The sequence below is a fragment of the Melanerpes formicivorus genome, unplaced genomic scaffold, assembly GCF_026170545.1.
Source record: "Melanerpes formicivorus ecotype bairdi unplaced genomic scaffold, bMelFor1.0.p_v2 SCAF_19, whole genome shotgun sequence".
Classification (NCBI taxonomy): Eukaryota; Metazoa; Chordata; class Aves; order Piciformes; family Picidae; genus Melanerpes; species Melanerpes formicivorus.
In genome coordinates this window covers 773,203-800,398 of record NW_027142371.1, presented here as the reverse complement: position 1 = coordinate 800,398, position 27,196 = coordinate 773,203, and the positions used below count along the sequence as shown (strand labels likewise).

At 52.0% G+C, this 27,196-nt stretch overlaps 1 protein-coding gene across 1 annotated transcript in view; it reads right to left on the bottom strand.

Annotated features, from left to right (window-relative positions):
* LOC137447108 (perilipin-3-like) overlaps positions 1-14,877 on the bottom strand; it is a 49,132-nt gene extending 34,255 nt beyond the window's left edge. The window contains exon 1 of the mRNA XM_068150377.1: positions 14,722-14,877. The gene's annotated coding sequence lies outside the window, so the exon portion shown is untranslated. The remainder of the gene's footprint in view (positions 1-14,721) is intronic.
* Between the last annotated feature and the right edge of the window lie 12,319 nt (positions 14,878-27,196).

Genomic DNA, 27,196 nt, shown 5'->3' with positions numbered 1-27,196 from the left:
ACAGCTTGAGACTGTGTCCTCTTCTTCTGGTGCTGGGTGCATGCCTGGGAGAAGAGACCAACCTCCACCTGTCTACAGCCTCCCTTCAGGGAGTTGGAGAGAGCAAGAAGGTCTCCCCTGAGCCTCCTCTTCTGCAGGCTAAGCAACCCCAGCTCCCTCAGCCTCTCCTCACAGGGCTGTGCTCCAGACCCCTCCCCAGCTTTGTTGCCCTTCTCTGGACACCTTCAAGTCTCTCAATGTCCTTCTTAAATTGAGGAGCCCAGAACTGGACACAGGACTCAAGGTGTGGCCTAAGCAGTGCTGAGCACAGGGCAGAATGACTTCCCTGCTCCTGCTGGCCACACTGTTCCTGATGCAAGTCTCCAGAGAAGGAGACTCCACAACCTCTCTGTGCAGCCTGCTCCAGGGCTCCAGCACCCTCACTGTAAAGAAGCTTCTCTTCATGCTGAGGTGGAAATTCCTGTGCTCCAGCTTGTACCCACTGTTCCTTGGCCTGTTACTGGGTACCTTCAAGGGCCTGGCACCTTCATCCTGACACCCACCCCTCAGACATTTCTAAACATTATTAAGATCCCCTCTCAGACTTCTCCAGACTAACCAGCCCCAGGTCTTTCAGTCTTTCATCATCAGACACATGTTCCTGTCCCTTCATCATCCTCATACCCTCTGTTGGACTCTCTCCAGCAGGTCTCTGTCTCTCTTGAATTGGGGAACCCAAAACTGGACATAGCATTCCAGGAGTGGTCTCACCAGGGCAGAGCAGAGGGAGAGGAGAACCTCCCTAGCCCTGCTGGCCACACTTTTCTTGCTGCACCCCAGGATACTATTAGTCCTCTTGTTGCACCTGTGGAGGTTTAGGTTGGACATGAGGAACAATTTCTTCCCCAAAGGGTTGTCAAGCCCTGGAACAGGCTGCCCAGGGCAGTGGTGGAGTCCCTGTCCATGGAGGGATTTAAAAGACTCAGAGATGTGGTGCTTAGGGACAGGGTTTTACTACTGACTTGGCAGTGTTGGGTTAATTCTATGAGGATTCTGTGGCTCTGTGATTCTAAGAGCAGAGAACTTGGTCTGCATTAGCTGGGTGGATGTAGACCACTTAGTGCTGCAGAGTTGCAGCCCAGAAAAGTTTATTTCTCTCTCTCAGCTCCAAATGAAGCCTGCAAAACTGACCCAGACACAGCTGTTGGCACTGGAAACGTCTCAAGTTGGTTCATGCACACCTCCCCTTTGTGTCCAGTCTCCCCCAGGCACCATAAGCTTCAAGGGGCTGAGGAGACAATGTCCCCCAGGAGCCACTCAGTCTAGCTCTCCAAATTAAATGAGCTGCCCTCTCTGGTCATCACCTCTTGCCACCACCTTGGCTCTATGAGCTCTGATGAGCTGTCTCAGCTTCAGCTGGCTGATAGTGGTGAGCTGAATCCACATCCAATCTTTCTTGAACACCTCCAGGGACAGGGACTCCACCACCTCCCTGGGCAGCACATCCCAATGACTAACAACTCTCTCTGGGAAGAACTTTCTCCCCACCTCCAGCCTAAACCTCCCCTGGCACAGCTTGAGACTGTGTCCTCGTGTTCTGGGACTGGTTGCCTGGGAGAAGAGACCAGCCCCCACCTGGCTCCAACCTCCCTTCAGGGAGTTGGAGAGAGCAAGGTCTCCCCTGAGCCTCCTAATAATGATAGTAATAATAATCATCATCATCATCATCATCATCCAGATTGGAAGAGACCTTCAAGATCATCGTGTCCAACCCATCAACCAATCCAACCCACCTAAACAACTAACCCATGGCACCAAGCACCCCATCAAGTCTCCTCCTGAACACCTCCAATGACGGCGACTCCACCACCTCCTTGGGCAGCCCATTCCAATGGGCAATCACTCTCTCTGTATAGAACTTCTTCCTAACCTCCAGCCTAAACCTCCCCTGGCACAGCTTGAGACTGTGTCCTTTTGTTCTGGTGCTGCTTGCCTGGGAGAAGAGACCAACCTCTGCCTGTCTACAACCTCCCTTCAGGTAGTTGGAGAGGGCAAGAAGGTCTCCTCTGAGCCTCCTCTTCTCCAGGCTAAGCAACCCCAGCTCCCTCAGCCTCTCCTCACAGGGCTGTGCTCCAGACCCCTCACCAACTTCGTTGCCCTTCTCTGGACTCATTCCAGCAAGTCAACCTCCTTCCTAAACTGAGGGGCCCAGAACTGGACACAGGACTCAAGGTGTGGCCTAACCAGTACAGTGTACAGGGGCAGAATGACCTCCCTGCTCCTGCTGGCCACACTGTTCTTGAAGCATGCCAGGATGCCATTGGCCCTCTTGGCTGCCTGGGCACACTGCAGGCTCATGTTCAGCCTACCTTCGACCAGTACCCCCAGTTTTTCCTACTGTCCATCATAAACCATCCCTGGTGTAGCTTGAGGCCATTCCCTGTAGTTCTACCACAAGTTCCCTGCAATAAGTGACCAATCCCCATCCCACTCCAGCTGAGAGAGTGGAGATTGAGAGTGGAGATTAGGAAGAAATTCTTTAGAGTGAGGGTGGAGAGACACTGGCACAGGTTGCCCAGGGAGGCTGTGGATGTCCCCTCCCTGGGGGTGTTGAAGGCCAGGCTGGATGAAGCCTTGAGCCACCTGGGCTGGTGGGAGGTGTCCCTGCCCATGGCAGGGGCTTGGAGCTGGATGATCTTTAAGGTCCCTTCCAACCCAACCCAAACCCTGGTGTGATCAGAAGGATTCATCAGCTGAAGGTAACAAGGAGCCAAGTTCAAGGCAAAGATTCTCAGTGCAAATCTGCAGCTTGGAAGAAGCTGGTAGTGGGCACGGGGCAGGAAGCAGGCTCAGTTTGACAGCCTGTCAATGATAATGGCATCAGCAAAGCCCTCACAAGTTGTAATTTCCTGCTGGCAGTGCTGGGGCTTTAAAATGAAGATTACAGCCAAATCCTGCTCCTCCAGACACTTGGTAGCTCATGGATCAGTACACTGAGGAGAGCATGAGAAAAGAGATTCAACTTGGTCACTCCCCCAGTGCAACTCCAGGGCTTTCATCAGACCTTTCTCTGCCACTCACAGTGGTTGGCAAGAGGTGGGGGAGCACCAGGGCTCTGCCTGCAAGCAAGGAAAGCCAAAGTACAACTTAACTCCTGTTTGCTGATCAAGGCTGTTGTGAGATGCTTTTTATGTGATGAGAGTGGGGCAGGGGAGCCTGCAGCAGCAGCAGCACAGGCAGGCACTGATTGGAGAGCAGGCCCTAGCACAAAGACATCGAGCTGCGGCATGTCTGATGTTCTCTCTGCACCACAAAAGGGGTTTTGTGCCTGATGAAACATCCCTGAGAAACACCAATTAAGCAGACCCTGCCAGCAGGAATTCCTTGTCCTGTAGGATGGGGTCAGCAGCAAAAGAGGGCACTGACAGACAGGAAGGGTGATGGGGATGGATCCCACAGGATCCCTGCACTTCTGGTGGGTTATGGCTTTGTGCATGGAGTCAAGAGGTGCATTTTGAGTGCTGCTTTCACAACTCCTTGCAACCACCACAACAACCTCAGCACTTATCTTCTGTGTGCAGATTTAGGTTGGACATCAGGAGGGAGTTCTGCACAGTGAGGGTGGTGAAATCCTGGAGCAGGTTGCCCAGGGATGTGGTGGAGGCCCTACCCCTGGACACATTCAAAGTCAAACTTGATGTGGCCCTGAGCAACCTGCTGTAGTTGGAGGTGTCCCTGCTGACTGCAAGGACAAGATGACCTCTGAGGGTCCCTTGCTGTCTACAGCTACCTGAAAGGAGGTTGTAGCCAGGTGGGGGTTGGTCTCTTCTCCCAGGCAAGCAGCACCAGAACAAGAGGACACAGTCTCAAGCTGTGCCAGGGGAGGTTTAGGCTGGAGGTTAGGATGAAGTTCTTCATAGAAAGAGAGATTGGCCCTTGGGATGTGCTGCCCAGTGAGGTGGTGGAGTCACCATCCCTGGAGGTGTTTAGGAAGAGACTGGATGGGGTGCTTGGTGCCATGGTTTAGTTGTCAGGAGGTGTTGGGTGATAGGTTGGACTTGATGATTTCAGAGTTCTCTTCTAACCTGGTCTATTCTAGTCTAGTCTAGTCTAGTCTATTCCAACCAGGTGCAATCTGTGAAGCTGTGACTCTGTGAGACCCATGCAAACAGGTCCATGAGCCACTTCTCATTCACTCCTAAGGTTTGTCAAGCACTCCTCACACACACAGCAGGATATTAATTAAGGACCTGAACAGATGGGCAGCTGCAGTTCAGAAACCAGAGCCACTCACTCTTCCCAGGAGCTGCTAATCACCCCCCACCAGCTGGGCATCACAGCTCCAGGGCTGAGACATGCCCATGGTGCTGGAAGGCTTCCAGAGCAGATTGACACAGCTGGAACAGGGTTGGAACATGGATGCTCACCTGAGCAGCCAATCTTATTTTCACCAGAAACTGGCACTGGAAGACCCTCCCTTTGGGTATGGAGACCTCCTGCATCCAGGGTGCTCAGCCCAAAGATGACTAGTGCCTGGAAAGCCATGCAGAGACAAAACACTGAACCAAAGGCAGAAGCCAGAGGAAGGATTTCTTCTTGGAGCTCAGGACCAAGGCATCAACTTTAGGGACACCATTTCACAGAAAAGAAAATGAGGAGAGCTCAGGACATAGATCCACTTGGTGCCCACTTCCAAAGCAATGCTGGCAATAGCTAAAGAGGAAGAGAGCTCAGACATTGATCCACTTGGTGCCCACTTCCAAAGCTATGCTGGCAATAGCTAAAGAAGAAGAGAGCTCAGACATTGATCCACTTGGTGCCCACTTCCAAAGCAATGCTATAGAGGAAAGATTGTCTGCTGGGCCAGCACTTGCCCTGCCCACAGAGGCTGCAAGAGTTCCTGCTTGGTTTCCAAGAAATAGAGTTTTTCATCTTTCTTTCCCCTTTTCCTGCTCATCATCTGGTCTCCATCAGGCTGCCTTCCATCAGCCAATTGCATTCCTACCTGGAAGCCCAGCTGGACATCTCCTGATTTACTATTGCCCACCCAAAAACCAGAGAGCACAGCCCAGGCCCTCTCAGCTCTGCAGCAGGTTTGGCGGAAACCCCAGGGGGAGGCTGCTAAACTCTGCTGCAGTTTCAGCTGTACCATCCCCAAACCAAGGGCTTCCCTGAATAAAAGATGATGACCCAGAACACCACACATGCAGTGCCACTGTGCTCTTGAAGCTGATATTAAATGCCATTTATTTCACCCAACTCTTACATTTTGAATCTCCAGTGAGCTACAGAATATTCGGGGAGGGGGGATAGCAGTGTCATTAAAACTGTGACTGGGAGCTCCAGCAGCTGAGCTGGAAATACTGCACACAGGGTGGGAGGTCTCAGCAGAAGCCTCCTGGAGCTCCTGGTAGCAAAAGAAAAATGAAAAATCATCCCTGGTAAAACTTCCCCTGCAGCCATGGGGTCCTGGGTGGGGAGGGCTCTTTGTAGCCCCAAGGAAGAGATCTTTGTAGCCCCAAGGAAGGGAACTTTGCAGCCTCAAGAGATCTTTGTAGCACCAAGTAAGGGATCGTAGCACCAAGTAAGGGATCTTTGTAGCCCCAAGGAAAGGATCTTTGTAGCCCCAAGAAAGGGATCTTTGCAGACTCAAGAGGTCTTTGTAGCCCCAAGGAAAGGATCTTTGCAGCCTCAAGGAAAGGGTTCTTTGTAACCCCAAGGAAGGGATCTTTGTAGCCCCAAGGAAGGGTTTTTTGCAGCCCCAAGGAGGGGTTTCTGTAGCCCCAAGGAAGGGATCTTGGTAGCCACAAGGAAGTGCTGTGTCCAGTTCTGGGCCACTCAATTCAAGAAGGACATTGAGAGACTTGAAGGTGTCCAGAGAAGGGCAACAAGGCTGGGGAGAGGTCTGGAGCACAGCCCTGTGAGGAGAGGCTGAGGGAGCTGGGGTTGCTTAGCCTGGAGAAGAGGAGACTCAGAGGAGACCTTCTTGCTCTCTCCAACTCCCTGAAGGGAGGTTGGAGCCAGGTGGGGGTTGGTCTCTTCTCCTAGGCAAGCAGCACCAGAACAAGAGGACACAGTCTCAAGCTGTGCCAGGGGAGGTTTAGGCTGCATGTTAGGAAGAAGTTCTTCCCAGCAAGAGAGATTGGCCATTGGAATGTGCTGCCCAGGGAGGTGGTGGAGTACCCATCCCTGGAGGTGTTCAAGAGGGGATTGGATGTGGCACTTGGAGCCATGGTTTAGCTGTCAGGAGGTGTTGGGTGATAGGTTGGACTTGATGATCTGAAAGGTGTTTTGCAACCTTATTGATTGTGTGATTCTAAATCTCACCCAGTGCTGGTTTCACTGGCTTTCTCCAGCCTTCCCAACATACTTCCCCTGTCTGTAGGGAAGATCAGGGATGTGTGAATGAAAACCAGAAGCTTTGCTGATGTTCCAGGCTGTCTGCACACCCCTGTGCAGATCAGCAGCTTGATTATACAAGTGTGGGTCTGGCACAGCACACAGCTGTGCTTACAATGCAAGCTCTGTGCTTATCTCCCTTTTCCACAGACAGGCAACCTCCCCAGCTGCTGTGGAGAAGAGAAGGCTGAGGGGAGATCTCATTGCTCTCTACAACTCCCTGAGAGGAGGTTGGAGCCAGGTGGGAGTTGGTCTCTTCTCTCTCATATCAAGTGAGAGAATCAGAGAATCAGACAATTGTCAGGCTTGGAAGGGACCTCAAGGCTCAGCCAGCTCCAATCCCCTGCCATGGCCAGGGACACCTCACACTACAGCAGGTTGCTCACAGCCACAGCCAGCCTGGCTGCAAACACCTCCAGGCAGGAGGCTTCCACCACCTCCCTGGGCAACCTGTGCCAGGCTCTCACCACCCTCATGGGGAACAACTTCTTCCTAACATCCAATCTGAATCTACCCATTTCTAGTTTTGCTCCATCCCCCCCAGCCCTATCACTCCCTGACACCCTCAAAAGTCCCTCCCCAGCTTTCTTGGAGCCTCCTTCAGATACTGAAAGGCCACAATTAGGTCTCCTCAGAGCCTCCTCTTCTCCAGCCTGCACAACCCCAACTCTCTCAGTCTGTCCTCAGAGCAGAGCAGCTCCAGCCCTCTGCTCCTCCTCCTGGCCCTTCTCTGGACACCTTCCAGCACCTCCAGATCCTTCCTGGCACAGAGGCTCCAGAACTGGCCCCAGAGCTCCAGCTGTGGTCTCAGCAGAGCGGAGCAGAGGGGCAGAATCCCCTCCCTGGCCCTGCTGGCTCTGCTCTCAACCTGCTGGTAGGCACAAGGCAGCTCTAAGACAAGGTTCAGCACTAACATTTCTTCTCCCTCCACCTCCCCCCTCCAAGGTCAGCTCTTTCTTCTGGGTTTTTAGGGAGTCAAACCCTACAGATTAATAACTTCTTGCACAAAGTTTTCCTCTGTCAGCAGAGTGATTTGTGAATAAATGTTTTCATTACTTGGCTGGCTCTGTGGATGGATGAATAGTATCCATCAAATAAATTATTCATCTCTTCTTTTTTTTTTCCCTTTGCCACTCCTTGCCATCATCAGATAAATTCTTTGTGATTTATATTTGTTCATTATTCATCTGGCATATTGGAGATGGGTTAAGAGCTAAATCTGCTTTACTGAAACCAACGACTAAGCTCTGGCTGATACTGGAGGCTGTTCCAACACAAAACTCATCCCATGGAGCTCAAATGGCCTCTGAGCAGTGATGCTTGGAGCTCTGTTGGTGCTGGGAGTCCCTAAGGTAAGAGCTGAGGGCAAAGCCAAACTCTCCTGCTCTGACACCTCTGATGATACTAAACTTCTTAAGTGCCTCTGGTATGTTGGGGCTGCCTTGCCAGAAGCCATGGAAGCGTTATGGAAGTGCTGAAAGGTGTTCAGAGAAGGGCCAGGAGGAGGAGCAGAGGGCTGGAGCTGCTCTGCTGTGAGCACAGCCTGAGGGAGTTGGGGTTGTGCAGTCTGCAGAAGAGAAGGCTCTGAGGAGACCTTATTGTGGCCTTCCAGGATCTGCAGAGGGCTCCAAGAAAGCTGGGGAGGGACTTTGGAGGGGGTCAGGGAGTGATAGGACTGGAGGAATGGAGCAAAACTGGAAGTGGGGAGATTCAGATTGGATGTCAGGAAGAGGGTGGTGAGAGCCTGGCACAGGTTGCCCAGGGAGGTGGTGGAAGCCTCCTGCCTGGAGGTGTTTGCAGCCAGGCTGGATGTGGCTGTGAGCAACCTGCTGTAGTGTGAGGTGTCCCTGGCCATGGCAGGGGGGTTGGAACTGGCTGAGCCTTGAGGTCCCTTCCTAATAATTCTATGATTGTAGGGTTGCCAGCCTGGATGGCTGATGACTCACAGCATCACAGAATGGGAGGGGTTGGAAGGGACCTCTAGAGCTCAACCCCCCTGCCAAGGCAGGTTCACCTAGAGCAGGTCAAACAGGAACATGCCCAGGTCAGAGCTACAGGAAATGGACATCTGTGCTCTGAGAGGCTGCAGTTCCCCAAAGTCCTCTGGTGTGCTGGGGTCCAGGGACAGAGGAGAGAAGGAGGACTGTCAGTCTTGACAGCAGCTCTTAAAGCACCTCCCATAACACAGGGGGGTGGGGCTGCAGCCCCTCCGTTGCCAGGCTCTTTCTCAGCCTGCTTTTTGCCCCTGGCAAAGGGGCAGACTTTCCAGCAGTGCTGGAGGAGAAAGGGAGGGGGAAAGGACTTGACTTGGCTCCTCTACAAGAAAAAAAAAGAGGACAAGAAAACCACACAGAAACTGACAGAAGGGACAGAGGTAGGAGATGCCTGCTGCTCCTGCTCAGAAGTGACCTGGTTTGTTCTCCTGATTTGCAAGTGCTGGTCCACAGCTTAGTAACTGAACCAGTTTCAGGTTTCAGACTTTTGCTTTTCTTGCCTTGTTTCAGTTCTGGAATCTGTGTCTGCATTTCTTTATGTATGTTTAAGCCACTGAGCAAAACATCTCCCATGACTCAAAAACATAACAGCATGTTCTTCAAAGCTCTTTTTTTTGCCTCTCAAAAGCTTCAGGCAGACAGAAGATACAGAAAGTTTCCTCTTTAGATAGTGAATAGAATCAAAGGATTGTTTGGGGTGGCAAAGCCCTCTAAGGTCATTGAGTCCAACCATCAACCCAACCCCACCACAGCCATCAGACCATGGCCCCAAGTACCATGGCCACAGGTTTCTGAAACACCTCCAGGGATGGGGACTCCACCACCTCCCTGGACAGTCAATCCCTGACCACTCTTGCAGCAAAGAAATTTCTCCTCATCTCCAACCTAAACCTCCCCTGGCACAATTTGAGGCCATGTCCTCTCAATCCCAGGCACTAATACAGGCTGGGCAGGCACTGGCTTGAGAGCAGCCATGAAGAAAAGGCCTTGGGGGTGCTGGGGGAGGAGAAGCTCAACAGGAGCCAGCAGGGAGCACTTGCAGCCCAGAGAGCCAAGCAGAGCCTGGGCTGCAGCAAGAGAAGTGTGGCCAGCAGGGCCAGGGAAGGGATGCTGCCCCTCTGCTCCACTCTGCTGAGACCACAGCTGGAGCTCTGGGGCCAGTTCCGGAGCCTCTGTGCCAGGAAGGATCTGGAGGTGCTGGAAGGTGTCCAGTGAGGGACCACAAAGATGAGCAGAGGGCTGGAGCTGCTCTGCTATGAGGACAGACTGAGGGAGTTGGGGTTGTGCAGTCTGGAGAGGAGAAGGCTCTGAGGAGACCTAATTGTGGCCTTCCAGGATCTGAAGGGGGCTCCAAGAAAGCTGGGGAGGGACTTTGGAGGGAGTCAGGGAGTGATAGGACTGGGGGGGATGGGGAAAAAAAATAGAATTGGGGAATGGAGCAAAACTAGAAGTGAGTGGCTTCAGCTTGGATGTTAGGAAGAAGTTGCTCCCCATGAGGGTGGTGAGAGCCTGGCACAGGTTGCCCAGGGAGGTGGTGGAAGCCTCACCCCTGGAGGTTTTGAAGGCCAGGCTGGATGTGGCTGTGAGCAACCTGCTGTAGTGTGAGGTGTCTCCACTGGACCAGGCTGCTCAAGGCTCCATCTAGCCTGGTCACAATCTCCCTGGGCAACCTGTGCCAGTGTCTCCCCACCCTCACCGTAAAGAATTTCTTTCTCAGCTCCAGTTTCAGTCTCTCCTCTCCCAGATCAAAGCCATTGTCTCTCATCCTGTCACTTCCAGCCCTTCTCAAAAGTCCCTCCCAGCTCTCCTGTACTTCCTGTACTTCAGGTACTGGAAGGCTGCTCTAAGGTCTCTCTGGAAGTCTCTCTTCTCTAGGCTGAACAGCCTCAACTCCCTCAGCCTGTTCCTGTAGGGGAGGTATCACAGTATCACAGTATCACCAAGGTTGGAAGAGACCTCGAGGATCATTGAGTCCAACCTGTCACCACAGACCCCATGACTAGACCATGGCACCAAGTGCCACATCCAATCCCCTCTTGAACACCTCCAGGGATGGGGACTCCACCACCTCCCTGGGCAGCACATCCCAATGGTGAATGATTCGCTCGGTGAAGAACTTTCTCCTCACCTCGAGTCTAAACCTCCCCTGACACAGCTTGAGACTGTGTCCTCTTGTTCTGGTGCTGGCTGCCTGGGAGAAGAGACCAACCCCTTCCTGGCTACAACCACCCTTTAGGTAGTTGTAGTGGGCAATGAGGTCTCCCCTAAGCCTCCTCTTCTCCAGGCTAAGCAGCCCCAGCTGCCTCAGCCTCTCCTCACAGGGCTGTGCTCAAGGCCTCTCCCCAGCCTTGTTGCCCTTCTCTGGACATGTTCAAGTGTTTTGATGTCCTTCTTAAACTGAGGGGCCCAGAACTCTACACAGTTCTGCAGCCCTCTGACCATCTTCATGGCCTCCTCTGGACCCTCTCCAGCAGCTCCCTTTCCTTCTTGTGCTGGGGGCACCAGAACTGGAGGCAGTGCTGCAGGTGGGGTCTGAGCAGAGCAGAGGAGCAGAATCCCCTCACAGATGAGATGTTCCTCCCCCCAGCCCTGCTCTGTTCCAAGGAGTGCAGCCCCCTCACCTCTCCATAAATAAACCACCAGAAAGACCTAAAAATAACACTCTTTTTTTTTCCCTCTTTCCCTGCCAGAGGACATTCAGCTGCCTCTCCAGAGCTCCTGCAGTTTATTCCAGGATCAGAACTACTCTATCCCCTCTTGCAGATTGACTAAACAAGCCAGAAGGGTCCATGTTCCCCCTAAATAACACCAACAGCAGTCAAGCAAGGTTAGAGCTGCCACAGATGAAAACAGGATATTTATGTCCCCTTTCAGTCCCAGTCACTCTTATATGACCTCAGCTCTTATAAAGAGGGTCACAAATCTCCATGGAGCCCTCAAGCACTGGGTTGTGCTTTTGGATCCTCCAAGGCATTTCAAATGGCATGAAGATGGACTGCTCCCTGTTGGCCAGCCAGAGACAGAGGCACAGGAGCACACAGGAATTACTCCAACCTGACTCCAGAATCAATTGCCATCTGCTTTCAAGTAGAGGAAGAGGAAGGAATGTGCTCCCCAGGGAGGTGTTGGAGTCCCCATCCCTGGAGGTGTTCAAGAGGGGATTGGATGTGGCACTTGGAGCCATGGTTTAGTTGTCAGGAGGTGTTGGGTGACAGGTTGGACTTGATGATCTCTGAGGTCTTTTCCAACCTTATTGATTCTATGATTCTGTGATTTCTATGGGCAGACCTCTGGAGCTGGTGAACCAGAAGACCTGTAAGGTTCAATTAATCTCCCAGCACCTGGGCAGGAAGAATAAACTGTAGCAGGACAGGCTGGGAGGGGATCTGCTGGAGAGCAGCCCTGGGGAGAAGGAGCTGGGAGTGCTGGTGGATACCAAGTTCTGCATGGGACAGCAATGTGCCCTGCTGGCCAAGAAGGCCAAGGGGATCCTGGGCTGCATTCAGAGGAGTGTGGCCAGCAGAGCCAGGGAGGTTCTCCTCCCCCTCTGCCCTGCCCTGCTGAGGCCACACCTGGAATATTGCATCCAGCTCTGGGCTCCCCAATTCAGGAGGGACAGAGATCTGCTGGAGAGAGTCCAAGGGAGGGCTGCAAGGATGCTGAAGGGACTGCAGCACTGCCTGTGAGGAGAGGCTGAGAGCCCTGGGGCTGTGCAGTCTGCAGAGGAGAAGGCTGAGAAGGGATTTAATAAATGTCTATCAATATCTGAGGGCTGGGGGGCAGGAGGGAGGGGACAGGGACAGGCTCTGCTCAGTTGTGCTCTGGGATAGGACAAGGGGCAATGGATAGAAACTCCAGCACAGGAGGTTCCACCTCAACATGAGGAGCAACTTCTTCACTGTGAGGCTCACAGAGCACTGGGGCAGGCTGTGGAGGTTGTGGAGTCTCCTTCTCTGGAGCCTTTGCAGCCCTGTCTGGATGTGTTCCTGTGTGACCTGTGCTGGATTCTCTGCTCCTGCTCAGGCAGGGGGCTTGGACTTGGTGACCTTTGGAGGTCCCTTCCAACTCCTAACATCCTCTGATCCTGTGATCAAGCATCACAATCACTGCTGCTGCTCTGAAATAGCTGCAAACTCTCCCTTCCCCTTTGGTGGGTGAAGCTGGGTTGGTGATGATGTGAAACCAGGCTGCTTAGGAGATTTTAGATCCTTCTGGGAAGCTACAATGGAACAACGTTGGGCAGATGGCATTTGCAAGGTGCTCTCTCTTCCCATCTGAGATGGTTATTGCAGGAGAGGTGGAAATGAGAATCAACATGAAAGTTCCTGCAGCCTGGGCAGATGGCTGCTGCTTCTTTGCAACAAAGACCCTAAAGCAGACCTGTGTTTGGGGGGAGAAAGGTGGAAGGGAATAGAGCAGCCTGGGATCACTTAGGACACAGGGCTGGACTTGACCTCACAGACCTTCATATCCACTTCCCCACAAAAGCTCAATAATCATAGCATCATTGGAAGGAACCTTAAAGAGCATCTAGCTGCAACCCTCCTGCCATGGGCAGGGACACCTCCCTGCAACCTCCATAAGCATAGAGCAGAGCCAGGCACCAGGACCTGGTTGCCTGAAACTCAGCCCTGGATTTCCCTGAGGATCCAGAGCCCTGCCCAGCTTTCTTCTACAGCATCCACCACAACAAAGGTGCTGAGGACTCTAGGAAAAGCTGCTGGCTCCCCCCTTCAACACCCTCCTGCTGTGAGCTGTCAGCACCCAGGGAGCCTGCACCCTGAGCAGGACAGAGCTGTGAGCTTTGGTTTAACCATCAGTATGGAAAGGTGGGGGAGAGAGAAAAGGGGGAGGGAAAGCAGCAGCCTGTTTTGGAAGAAGAGCAGAATTCATTTCTGAAGGGATGGAGGAAAAACCAGGATGAGAACCTTTCCAAAGGCACTCCCAGTTGCTTTCCCAACATGCACTCAGCTTGGCATAGAGACCCAGTCTCCATCTCCCCACCATGCAAATCCATTCCCAAAGACCATACTGCTGCTCATGCCCACCACAGATCCCAGCACTTCACAGGATCACACCACAGTGGGGGTTGGAAGGGGCCCCAAGAGGTCATCCAATCCAAGCCCCCTGCCAGAGCAGGACCACTGAGGGCAGGTCACACAGGAGCACATCCAGGCAGGGTTTGAATGTCTCCAGAGAAGGAGACTCCACAACCTCTCTGGGCAGCCTGCTCCAGGGCTCCAGCACCCTCACAGGGAAAAAGCTTTTCCTTCTGTTCCTGTGGCACCTCCTCTGCTCCAGCTTGCCCCCACTGCCCCTTGTCCTGTCACTGGACATCCCAGAGCAGAGCCTGGCTCTGTGCTCCTGGTATTGCCCTGCACATCTTTATCACCAGCAAAGAGGACACTGCTCAGGTTCCTCTGCTCCAAGCTCCAAGCCCCAGCTCCCCCACCTGTCCTCACAGGGAGGTGTTCCACTGCCTTCAGCAGCTTTGTGGCTCTGCAGCTGGACTCTTCAAAGCAGTTCCCCCCTTCTCCCCCAGAGCTGCTCCTTGAGGAAGCCAAATAAGCTGCACCAGGGGAGGTTTAGGTTGGACATTAGAAGAAAACTCTTCACTAAAAGGGTTCTCAAAGCCTGGCACAGGCTGCCCGGGGAGGTGGTTGAACCCCCATGCCTGGAGGCGTTTCCAAGAGGCAGAGCTGTGGTGCTGAGGGCCGTGGCTTAGCCCCAGCCTTGGTGGAATCAGAGAAGGGTTGGACTGGACTATCTCAAAGGACTTTCCCAATCAAAACTGTTCTATGGATTCCAAGACCTTGTGCAGGGCACTACATTGTTCACTACACCAAATATGCAAGCAGCAAACACAGGTCTGCCTGTCCAGCTGTTCACCCAGGCACCTAAGTGCCTCCCTGGGCTGATGACCCTCATTTTGATCTGTCCCCTGCCCAGCTGCAGACCGCTACAGGTCGGCCGTGCGGCGACGGCCCCGTGCTGGCACCACCCCAGCCTCTGCCCGCCTGAAGCCCAGGACTTTCACTGGAGCTGCCTGCCAGAATGAAGGTTTGCCAGTGCCCCAGCAAGGACTTGCACTGACACTGCCTCAGAGGCTTAAAAATAACGAATGGGTCCCATTTATCAAAGCAGCAGACAGCAGCAGACTGGGGCTTGCCAGTGATGAATGCACTAACTGTGAGAGATGGAGCTGGAGTTAGGAGCTCCCAGGTCCCATCCAGCGCAGTCAGAGGCACAAATCTTTGCAACAGCTCTAGCAGAGAACAGAAACGCAGCAAACAACAAAAACAAACCCCTGGAAGTTCAGCCCCCACGTGTTCAAAGTTGCAATTCTTACCAAGAAGGTGTCCCTCGGTGCAGTAGAGAAAGAGAGCCACAGCCTGGCGACCTTCCCTGTCTCTTCCAAATCCACAGCCTTGTGTTCTCCTCCAGCCCCAGGGTGTTCCCCTCGGGGGTTTTATGCCCCAGCCCAGGCTGTTCCTGCCTTCTAGGTGACGTTTAGCATGATCTGGGTGGGGAGGTGAGTGAGAGAGTCATGCCTGCTTAGCATGTGCTTCCCTGGGCTCATTACCATACTGGGGGGTGGCAACTTCGATATTAAAATTGCAGTTAATTAGGCAAAGGTCCTCACTCAGCCACCACAGCCTTGACAATCTTGTTTGGAAGCTGCATGTTTTGCAGCTTTCAGCCTTGCTTTCAGTAGATTCAGCCAAAACAGGGCCACCTTATCTTCCCCAGGCTGCCTCCTTCAGCCACCTGGCAGCCCAGCTCAGCAGGCCTCCCCTCCCAGAGATAACAGAAACATCTCTTGGCTGTGAACATCTCGACCTTGCTCCTGAAGGGCCCTCAATGAACCTTGCATTCCTTGTACCACATCAGCTAGGCTCAGGCTCACCCCCCACACTGGGAGGGAGAGAGCCCTTCAAGCTGGGGGAAATGTACAAGGACATCTGGGCAGGCTGAGAGCTGGCTGCAGCAAACCTCATGAATATAGGATAGGATAGGATAGGATAGGATAGGATAGGATAGGATAGGATAGGATAGGATAGGATAGGATAGGATAGGATAGGATAGGATAGCATAGCATAGGATAGAATAGAATTAACCAGGTTGGAAAAGACCTTTGATATCATCAAGTCCAAACTATCACCCAAACACCATCTCATCAACTGAACCATGGCACCAAGTGCCTCATCCAGGCTCTTCCTAAACACCTCCAGGGACAGTGACTCCACCACCTCCCTGGGCAGCACATCCCAATGGCCAAGCCTCCCCTGGTGCAGCTTGGGACTGTGTCCTCTTGTTCTGGTGCTGGGTGCCTGGAAGTTCAATAAGGACAGCTTCAGGGTCTTGCATCTGGGGCAGGCACCAGGAAAGGTTGGGGGCTGCCCTGCTGGAAAGCAGCTCCATGGAGAAAGACCTTGGAGTGCTGGTGGACAGCAGGCTCTGCATGGGACAGCAATGTGCTATGGTGGCCAAGAGAGCCAATGGGATCCTGGGGTGCAGCAAGAAAAGTGTGGCCAGCAGGGCTAGGGAGGTTCTCCTCCCCCTCTGCTGTGCCCTGGGGAGAGCACACCTGCAATAATGTGTCTAGTTCTGGGCTCCCCAGGTCAAGAGAGACAGAGACATGCTGAAAAGAGTCCAAGGGAGAGCCACAAGGATGCTTAGGGGACTTGAGCATCTCCCCTGTGAAGAGAGACTGAGAGCCCAGGGGCTGTTTAGTCTGGAGAAGAGAAGGCTGAGAGAGGATCTGATCAATACCTGAGGGCTGGTGGGTGTCAGGAGGGTGGGGTTAGCTCTTTTCAATGGTGCCCAGTGGCAGGACAAGCAGTAACAGGAAGAAACAGGAGAACACAGGAGGAAGTTCTTTACTTTGAGGGTGGCAGAGCCCTGGAGCAGGCTGCCCAGAGAGGCTGTGGAGCCCTTCCAACCCCGCCTGGATGCATTCCTGTGCAGACTGCCCTGGACAGGGATCCTGCTCTGGCAGGGGGGTTGAACTCAATGATCTCTGGAGGGCCCTTCCAACATCTAATGTTCTGTGATACTGTGATAAATACTCCACTAGGGCCATGAATGATTTGGAGCAAGAGTTGGGTTGGTTTCTAACACGACAGTTGCTGATGCATCAGAGAAGGCTACAAATGACCTCCAGCTATTACCAAACGAGGTGTCAGCGTGAAACAGCCACAGAGTGATTCATACAACACAGCCCAGCACAGCTGATCAATCTTTCATTGTCTCTGCAGCACTTCAGGCTCCTCAGCAAACACACAGCTTACAACTGCTTGGCTCTTCCAAGCTCTCTGCTCTCCTCTCTCAGCCCAAGAGGCAGAGGAAAGGTTCTAAAGAAGAAGCTACAAGCTCCCGAGGCTGGGGCTCCAGAGCGTTGGAGTAACCCAAGGCTGCTGTGTGCTGCCCAAGCAGGATGGAACCCACTGGCTCCTGGATGCTGCCATGTCACAGAACCAGATAATCACTGAGTCATGGAATCATTGAATCATTGAGTCATAGAACCATGGAGTCATTGAACCGTAGAACCATAGAATCATTGAATCATGGAATCATAGATTCATTGAGTCATAGAATCATTGAGTCATTGAGTCATAGAACCATAGAATCATTAGACTGTAGAACCATAGAATAATTGAATCATTGAATCATGGAACCATAGAATCATTGAGTCAAGGAATAATTGAATCATTGAGCCATAGAACCATAGAATCATTGAATCATAGAACCATAGAATCATTGAATCATGGAACCATAGAATCATTGAATCATGGAACCATGGAATCATTGAATCATGGAACCATGGAATCATTGAATCATGGAACCATAGAATCATTGAATCATGGAACCATGGAATCATTGAATCATGGAACCATAGAATCATTGAATCATGGAACCATAGAATCATTGAATCATGGAACCATGGAATCATTGAATCATGGAACCATAGAATCATTGAATCATGGAACCATGGAATCATTGAATCATGGAACCATAGAATCATTGAATCATGGAACCATGGAATCATTGAGTCATAGAACCATAGAATCATTGAGTCATGCAATCATTGAGTCATAGAACCATAGAATCATTGAGTCATGGAACCATAGAATCATTGAATCATGGAACTATGGAATCATTGAGTCATAGAACCATAGAATCATTGAATCATGGAACCATGGAATCACTGAGTCATAGAACCATGGAATCATTGAGTCATGCAATCATTGAGTCATAGAACCATAGAATCATTGAATCATGGAACCATAGAATCATTGAGTCATAGAACCATAGAATCATTGAATCATGGAACCATGGAATCATTGAGTCATAGAACCATAGAATCATTGAGTCATGGAACCATAGAATCATTGAATCATGGAATCATAGAATCATTGAATCATGGAACCATGGAATCATTGAATCATGGAACCATGGAATCATTGAGTCATGGAACCATAGAATCATTGAGTCATGCAATCATTGAGTCATAGAACCATAGAATCATTGAGTCATGGAACCATAGAATTATTGAATCATGGAACCATGGAATCATTGAATCATGGAACCATGGAATCATTGAATCATGGAACCATAGAATCATTGAATCATGGAACCATGGAATCATTGAGTCATAGAACCATAGAATCATTGAATCATGGAACCATAGAATCATTGAATCATGGAACCATAGAATCATTGAACCATGGAACCATGGAATCATTGAGTCATAGAACCATAGAATCATTGAGTCATGCAATCATTGAGTCATAGAACCATAGAATCATTGAGTCATGGAACCATAGAATCATTGAATCATGGAACTATGGAATCATTGAGTCATAGAACCATAGAATCATTGAATCATGGAACCATGGAATCATTGAGTCATAGAACCATAGAATCATTGAGTCATGCAATCATTGAGTCATAGAACCATAGAATCATTGAGTCATGGAACCATAGAATCATTGAGTCATGGAACCATAGAATCATTGAATCATGGAACCATGGAATCATTGAGTCATAGAACCATAGAATCATTGAATCATAGAACCATAGAAGCATTGAATCATGGAACCATAGAATCATTGAGTCTTGGAATCATTGAGTCATAGAGTCATAGAACCATAAAATCATTGAATCATAGAACCATAGAATCATTGAATCATAGAACCATAGAATCATTGAACTGTAGAACCATAGAAGCATTGAATCATGGAACCATAAAATCATTGAGTCATGGAATCATTGAATCATTGAGTCATAGAATCATGGAATCATTGAATCATAGAACTATAGAATCATTGAGTCATAGAATCATGGAATCATTGAATCATAGCACCATAGAATCATTGAATCATGGAACCATAGAATCATTGAGTCATGGAATCATTGAATCATTGAGTCATAGAATCATAGAACCATAGAATCATTGAATCATGGAATCATTGAGTCATAGAACCACAGAATCATTGAATCATGGAACCATAGAATCATTGAATCATGGAATCATTGAGTCATAGAACCATAGAATCATTGAATCATGGAACCATAGAATCATTGAATCATTGAATCATGGAATCACTGAATCACAGAACCGTAGAATCATTGAATCATGGAACCATAGAATCATAGACTTATAGACCCAAACACAGAACCATAGAATGATCTGAGTTGGAAGGGACCTCCAAAGGTCACCCCGTCCAACCCCTGCACTCAGCAGGGACATCGTCAACTGGATCAGGTTGCCCAGAGCCCTCTTGAGTCTCACCTTGAATATCTCCAGGGATGGGGCCTCAACCACCTCCCTGGTCAACCTGTTGCGGTGTTCCAGCACCCTCCTGGTGCAGAACTTGTTCTTGACATCTAATTTGAATCTCCTCTTGTCTAGTTTGAAGCCACTGCCCCTTGTCCTATCCCTGCAGGCCTTTGGGAACAGTCTCTCTCCATCCTTCTCGTAAGCCTCCAGCATTCAGCTTCTACCCACAGGAACTGCTGCCCACTCTCCCTGCCCTGCCTGCTCTGCTTTCTCTGCTAACTCTGCTTGCTTTGTCAACTCTGCCCTCTCTGCCTGCTCTCCCCTCCCTGCCAGCATTCTCTGTTCTGCCCTCTCTGCCATCACTGCTTGCTCCCTTCACTCTGCCCACTCTGCCAACTCTCCCCTCTCTGCCCATTCTCCCTGCCATGCCAGTGCCCTGTAGCTAGGAATAGAGGCCAGCAGCAGGCTCTGACTGGTGGAGCAGAGCCTGTGGCCAAACCCAGTCTCACTGCCATGGCTTACAGCTCACAGGAGGACCTCCTGCCATGAACAGCTCCTGCAGGAGAGAGAGACCAGGGAACCCACACTGCCAGGCTTTGGAGTTTGAAAGCTCTCCAAATCAAAGAGCAAAAGTGCTTCTTCCTTGGGATAACACAACTGGGATATTCCTTGCTGGCCCCAGGGCTGTGTGCTGCCCTGCAGGGATCTGCTCAGCTGGCCACAGCACCTGCCCAGGTGTGCAGGATGGGTGCATCTTCAGGAAGGCCCAGGAGCTGCTGCTTGCATTTAGAATCACAGAATCCTAGGGTGGTTTGGGTTGGAAGGGACCCTAAAGATCATCCAGTTGCAACTCCCTGTCATGGGCAGGGACACCTCCTACCAGCCCAGGTTGCTGAAGGCCTCATCCAGCCAGGCCTTGAACATCTCCAGGGATGGGGCATCCACAGCCTCCCTGGACAACCTGTTCCAGTGCCTCCCAACCCTCACTCTAAAGAATGTCTTCCTAATGTCTACTTCAAATCTATCCTGCTCTAGTTCAACACCATCACTCCTCAGCCTGTCACTCTGTGCCTTTGTAAAAGGTCCCTCTCCAGCTCTCCTGTAGCCCCTTCAGGTACTGGGAGGCTGATCTAAGGTCTCTCCAAGGACTCTAAGGTCTCCCCAGAGCTTTCTCTTCTCCAGGCTGAACAACCCCAACTGCCTCAGCCTGTCCTCATCAGGGAGGTTCTCCAGCCCTCTGATCAGATTGGGGACCTCATCTGGGCCCTCTCCAACAGATCCAGGTCCTTCTTGTGTTGGGGGCACCAGAGCTGGATGCAGTATTCCAGGCAGAGCAGAGATGAGGGGCAAAATCCCCTCCTTCCATCTGCTGGCCAAGGGAAGCGATGCTGCCAACCTCCTCCGCTCCCTTTTCCAGCCTCTCATGCAGCGGCTCACAGGAGGAGCTGGTGGGGGGAGTGGGGGTGGTTGGACAGACCTTTACAACCCTTCTCTGCCTGGCTGAGGTTTGGCCACGCAGCACCCCCCCCAGGCCATGAAGCACAGATAAGGAAGGAGGTCTGCTAATCATATTTATTGATGATCTGGATGAGGGCATTGAGTCCATCAGCAGTAAATTTGCTGATGACACCAAGCTGGGGGCAGGAATTGATCTGCTGGAGGGTAGAGAGGCTCTGCAGAGGGACCACAACAGGCTGGACAGATGGGCAGAGGCCAAGGGCAGGAGATTGAACACATCCAAGTGCCAAGTTCTGCACTTTGGCTACAACAACCCCATGCAGTGCTACAGGCTGGGGTCAGAGTGGCTGAGAGCAGCCAGGCAGAGAGGGACCTGGGGGTGCTGGTTGATGGTAGGCTGAACATGAGCCTGCAGTGTGCCCAGGCAGCCAAGAGGGCCAATGGCATCCTGGCCTGCACCAGGAACAGTGTGGCCATCAGGAGCAGGGAGGTCATTGTGCCCCTGTACACTGCACTGGTTAGGCCACACCTCGAGTCCTGTGTCCAGTTCTGGGCCCCTCAGTTTAGGAAGGAGGTTGACTTGCTGGAATGAGTCCAGAGAAAGGCAACGAAGTTGCTGAGGGGTTTGGAACACAGCCCTGTGAGGAGAGGCTGAGGGAGCTGGGGTTGCTTAGCCTGCAGAAGAGGAGGCTCAGGGGAGACCTTCTTGCTCTCTCCAACTCCCTGAAGGGAGGTTGTAGCCAGGCAGGGGTTGGTCTCTTCTGCCAGGCAGCCAGTACCAGAACAAGAGGACACAGTCTCAAGCTGTGCCAGGGGAGGTTTAGGCTGGAGGTCAGGAGGAAGTTTTACACAGAGAGAGTGATTGCCCATTGGAATGTGCTGCCTGGGGAGGTGGTGGAGTCACCATCACTGGAGGTGTTCAGGAGGAGACTTGACAGGGTGCTTGGTGCCATGGGTTAGTTGATTAGGTGGTGTTGGATGATAGGTTGGACTGGATGATCTTGAAGGTCTCTTCCAACCTGGTCTATTCTATTCTATTCTATTCTATTCTATTCTATTCTATCCTATTCTATTCTATTCTATTCTATTCTATCCTATTCTATTCTAATTCCTTCCTGTTTCCAGCAGCAGCTGAAAGGAGCTGCGCGGTGAGCAGGGTGCCAGAGGAGCTGGCAGGTGAGCTGTGCTGTGGTGGGAATTCAATTACACATGGGGGTTTTTTCCCTTCCTTTCATTCATTTATTTATTTATCTATCTATCCCTCTCCCTGGCTGAAGCTGATGCATTGTGAGGATGCAGGAGCTTGGGTGCTAATGAGCTGCTGGGAGCTGCTGTATTTCTCCCTGCGCTTAGTACCCAGGAGCCACTTTAATTACAGCTGCAGCAAAGAGAAAGGGGGGGGAGGGGAAGAAAAAAAACAGACAACTCCATAGAGTTACTACCTGCATTTTACTCCTGGTAATAACAGTTTCCTTGCATTGCCAGGAACATTATGGATTCACTTCCCAGCCACATTTTATCCCAAACAACCTGCCTGTGCTAGCAGGCAGGCAGAAAGGAGCTCTGCTTCCCCCCTCAGCCTTCTCTGCTGGGGCTGTAAAAGGGTCATTTACAGCAGGAGATGAATCAAAGGTGTCTGAGTCACAGCATCCTCAGAATAAAAGCATTTATGGGTGTTGTCTGAAGAGAGGGGATTTTGTTTTGGCTTTGGGGTTTTGGTTTTTGTTATACTCAAGGGGCTCAAGGCCAAACTGCAGCCTGTATCCTGGGCTGCATCTGAAGATGTGTGGCCAGCAGCTCAAAGAAGGGGATTCTGCCCCTCTGCTCTACTCTGCCTGGAGTGCTGCATCCAGATCTGGTGCCCTCAAAAGAAGGAGGATATGGAAGTGTTGGACTGGTCCCAGAGGAGGCCACAAAGATGAGCAGAGCATCTCTGCTACAAGGACAGGCTGGGAGAATTGAGGCTGTTCAGCGTGGAGAAGAGAAGGCTCCAGGGAGGTGTTAGAGCAGCCTTCCAGTACCTGAAGTACATGGAGTACAGAAGAGCTGGGGAGGGACCTGGAGCTCTGGGTCCAGCTCTGGAGCTGCTGTTCCAGGTAGGCTCTGGAGGTGCTGGAAGGTGTCCAGAGAAGTGCCACGAGGAGGAGCAGGGGGCTGGAGCTGCTCTGCTATGAGGACAGACTGAGGGAGTTGGGGTTGTGCAGTCTGGAGAGGAGAAGGGTCTGAGGAGACCTATCCTGTGGCCTTCCAGGATCTGAAGAGAGCTCCAAGAAAGCTGGGGAGGGACTTTAGAGGGTGTCAGGGAGTGATAGGACTGGGGGGGATGGAGCAAAACTAGAAGTGGGGAGATTGAGCTTGGCTGGGAGGAAGAAGTTGTTGCCCATGAGGGTGGTGAGAGCCTGGCACAGGTTGCCCAGGGAGGTGGTGGAAGCCTCCTGCCTGGAGGTGTTTGCAGCCAGGCTGGATGTGGCTGTGAGCAACCTGCTGTGGTGTGAGGTGTCCCTGGCCATGGCAGGGGGGTTGGATCTGGCTGATCTTTAAGGTCTCTTCCCACTCAAGCCATTCCCTGAGAGATTCTATGATTCTATGACAATATTTTGTCAGGGCCACAAACTGCTGGTAAGGAACAGGCTGGGAATTGAAATGCAGGGTCCCCTCTCTCTGCTGCATGAATACATCAGTAATAATTAATGAATGATTTATGCAATTGCTGTTGAATTATTCTAGGCTGGGCTGGTAGAAGGGGCAGTGATCTGTATGAATCATTCCATCTGCAGCACCTCACAAGCATGCTGCAAGAGGTGCAAACACAGGAGCTAATCAATTCTCCACGGCACTACAAGCAGGGCTCTGCTCCCCCCTTCAAGTGGAACTCACGGAGCTGCAGCAGCCAGAGGCAGAAGGAGAGGACACAGACTCAAGGTGTGCCAGGGGAGGTTTGGGCTGGATAGTAGGAAAGATGTTGAGATGCTGGAATGTGTCCAGAGAAGGGCAACAAAGCTGGGGAGGGGTCTGGAGCACAGCCCTGTGAGGAGAGGCTGAGGGAGCTGGGGTTGCTTAGCCTGGAGAAGAGGAGGCTCAGGGGAGACCTTCTTGCTCTCTCCAACTCCCTGAAGGGAGATTGGAGCCAGGTGGGGGTTGGGCTCTTCTCCCAGGCAAGCAGCACTAGAACAAGAGGACACAGTCTGAAGCTGTGCCAGGGGAGGTTTAGACTGGAGGTGAAGAGAAAGTTCTTTCCAGCAAGAGAGATTGGCCATTAGGATGTGCTGCCCAGGGAGGTGGTGGAGTCACCATCACTGGAAGTGTTTAAAACAGACTGGATTGAGGCACTTAGTGCCGTGGTTTAGTTGGGGGATAGGTTGGACTTGATGATCTCAAAGCTCTTTTCCAACCTAATTAGTTCTGTGATTCAAAGGCCAGCAGGGACAGGACCAGGGGCAATGACTTCAAACTGGAGCAAAGCAGATTTAGATTGGATATGAGTAACAAGCTCTGCACCATGAGTGTGGTGGAACACTGGAACAGGTGGCCCAGGGAGGTGTTTGAGGCCTCATCCCTGGAAATATTCAAGGTGAGGCTCAAAAGGGCTCTGGGCAACCTGATCTAGTTGAGGATGTCCCTGCTGAGTGCAGGGGGTTGGACTGGATGAGCTTTGGAGGCCCCTTCCAACCCAGAGCATTCTGTGATTCTGTGATTTTCATGGGGAAATTATTACTAACTTCAACAAAGAGATTAAAAGCTTCCAAAGAGAGCAGAGCTGGGGGAGAGGCTGGCAGGAGGCAGCAGGCAGGCAGAGCAGTGGGGCAGGGTCAGACATTCAGAGGTGTAACATCTGTGCTGCCACCCAACCGTTCTCCAGTCAGAGCAGATGAGATCATAGGATCAGAGGATGTTAGGGGTTGGAAGAAACCTCTGGAGCTCATCATGTCTAACCCCCATGTCAAGACAGAGCTGATCATAGTATCATCATAGTATCAGTCAGGGTTGGAAGGGACCACAAGGATCATCTAGTTCCAACCCCCCTGCCATGGGCAGGGACACCCCACACTAGATCAGCCTGGCCTGAGCCTCAGCCAGCCTGGCCTTAAACACCTCCAGGGACAGGGCCCCAACCACCTCCCTGGACAACCCATTCCAGGGTCTCACCACTCTCATGGGGAAGAACTTCCTCCTCACCTCCAGCCTGAATCTCCCCACCTCCAGCTTCATTCCATTCCCCCTAGTCCTATCACTCCCTGAGATCCTGAGCAGTCCCTCCCCAGCCTTCCTGGAGCCCCCTGCAGATCCTGGAAGGCCACAATGAGGTCACCTTGGAGCCTTCTCTTCTGCAGACTGAACAGCCCCAACTCCTTCAGTCTGTCCTCACAGGAGAGGTGCTCCAGCCCTCTGCTCATCCTCCTGGCCCTTCTCTGGACACCTTCCAGCACCTCCACATCCCTCTTGTCATAGGGGCTCCAGAACTGGAGGCAGTACTCCAGGTGGGGTCTCCCCAGAGCTGAGCAGAGGGGGAGAATCACCTCCCTTGCCCTGCTGGCCACACTTCTCCTGATGCAGCCCAGGCTCTGGTTGGCTTTCTGGGCTGCAAGTGCACACTGAGAGCTCCTGGTGAGCTTCTCCTCCCCCAGCACCCCCAAGTCTCTCTCCTCAGGGCTGCTTTCCAGCCAGTCACTGCCCAGCCTGGATTTGTGCCTGGGGTTGCCTCCACCCAGCTGCAGGACCCTGCCCTTGGTCTTGTTGAAGCTCATGAGGTTGGCTTGTGCCCACCTCTCCAGCCTGTCCAGGTCCCTCTGGATGGCCTCCCTTCCCTCCAGCCTGTCCAGGTCCCTCTGGATGGCCTCCCTTCCCTCCAGCCTGTCTGCTGCACCACACAGCTTGGTGTCATCAGCACCCTTGCTGAGGGTGCACTCAATGCCACTGTCCATGGCACCCACAAAGATGTTGAACAAGCCTGGTCCCAGGACTGATCCCTGAGGGACTCTGCTTGTCACTGGCCTCCACTGGGACATGGAGCCATTGACAGCCACTCTTTGGGTGCAGCCATCAAGCCATCTCCCTTCCCACTGCAGCACCTCCTGTGCAGGAGGCCAGGCACTGGGGTGTCCATGGGCAGCAGGTGCTGGTTAGATGCATTTTCTCTCACCCTCACTATCCATTTCCCTTGGGTTTTGTTTCACAGTCAGAGGTACAGCAGAGCCCTGATACATGAGTCCCCTGCAGCCCACCAGCACAGCAACCAGGCTGAGAAAAGCAGCCTGCAAGCCAGCACAGCAAACTTGTTTGGAGGCAGAAGATTTTCATAGAACCACAGAAGGGTATGGGTTGGAAGGGACCTTAAAGACCACCCAGTTCCACCCCTCCTGCCATGGGCAAGGACACCCCCCATGAGACCAGGTGGCTCAAAGCCTCATCCAACCTGGTCTTAAACACTTGCAGGAATAAGGCATCCACAACCTCCCAGGGCAACCTGCTCCAGTGTGTCACCACCCTCACTGGAAAGAATTTCATCCTCATCTCCAGTCTCAATCTCTCCTCTTCCAGCTCAAAGCCATTACCCTCATCCTGGCACACCAAGCCCTTGTCAGAAGTCCCTCCCCAGCTATCCTGTAGCTCCCTTCAGGTACTGGAAGATTTTACAATCAGAGAATCAATAAGGTTGGAAAAGACCTCAGAGATCACCAAGTCCAACCTGTCACCCAACACCTCCTGACAGCTAAACCATGGCACCAAGTGCCACATCCAATCCCCTCTTGAACACCTCCAGGGATGGGGACTCCACCACCTCCCTGGGCAGCACATTCCAATGGCCAATCTCTCTTGCTGGGAAGAACTTTCTCCTCACCTCCAACCTAAACCTCCCCTGGCACAGCTTGAGACTGTGTCCTCTTGTTCTGGTGCTGGCTGCCTGGGAGAAGAGACCAACCCCCACCTGGCTCCAACCTCCCTTCAGGGAGTTGGAGAGAGCAAGAAGGTCTCCCCTGAGCCTCCTCTTCTGCATGCTAAGCAACCCCAGCTCCCTCAGCCTCTCCTCACAGGGCTGTGCTCCAGACCCCTCCCCAGCCTCGTTGCCTTTCTCTGGACACATTCAAGTCTCTCAATGTCCTTCTTAAATTAAGGGTATTAAATCTGGGGGCAGAGTAGCACACAGAGCACACAGAGAGGGAGCTCTGCTGCTGCTCACTTCATCCAGCAGTGTGCTGCAAGAGGTTCAGTCCAGGGAGGATCTTCCTCCCTGGCTCAGTACCCCAGGTGCCACAGTCCCTCACAGTGCCACTGAGAGCAGATAAATCCCCTTAGCATCTCTGCCCCTGCATCAACCCCTTTGGACCTTGCTTTGAGCTGCAGGGAAGGTTGTAGGAGCAATCCATCAGCTTCAGGCTCTGCAGAACGAAGGTTGCTGTGATACTATTTCAAACTGCCACTTGAGTGTCTTTTACCCATAGGAGGTATGAGGGATAAATCATAGAATCATAGCATTGTCAGGGTTGGAAGGGAGCTCAAGGATCAGCCAGTTCCAACCCCCCTGCCATGGCCAGGGACACCTCACACTACAGCAGGTTGCTCACAGCCACAGCCAGCCTGGCTG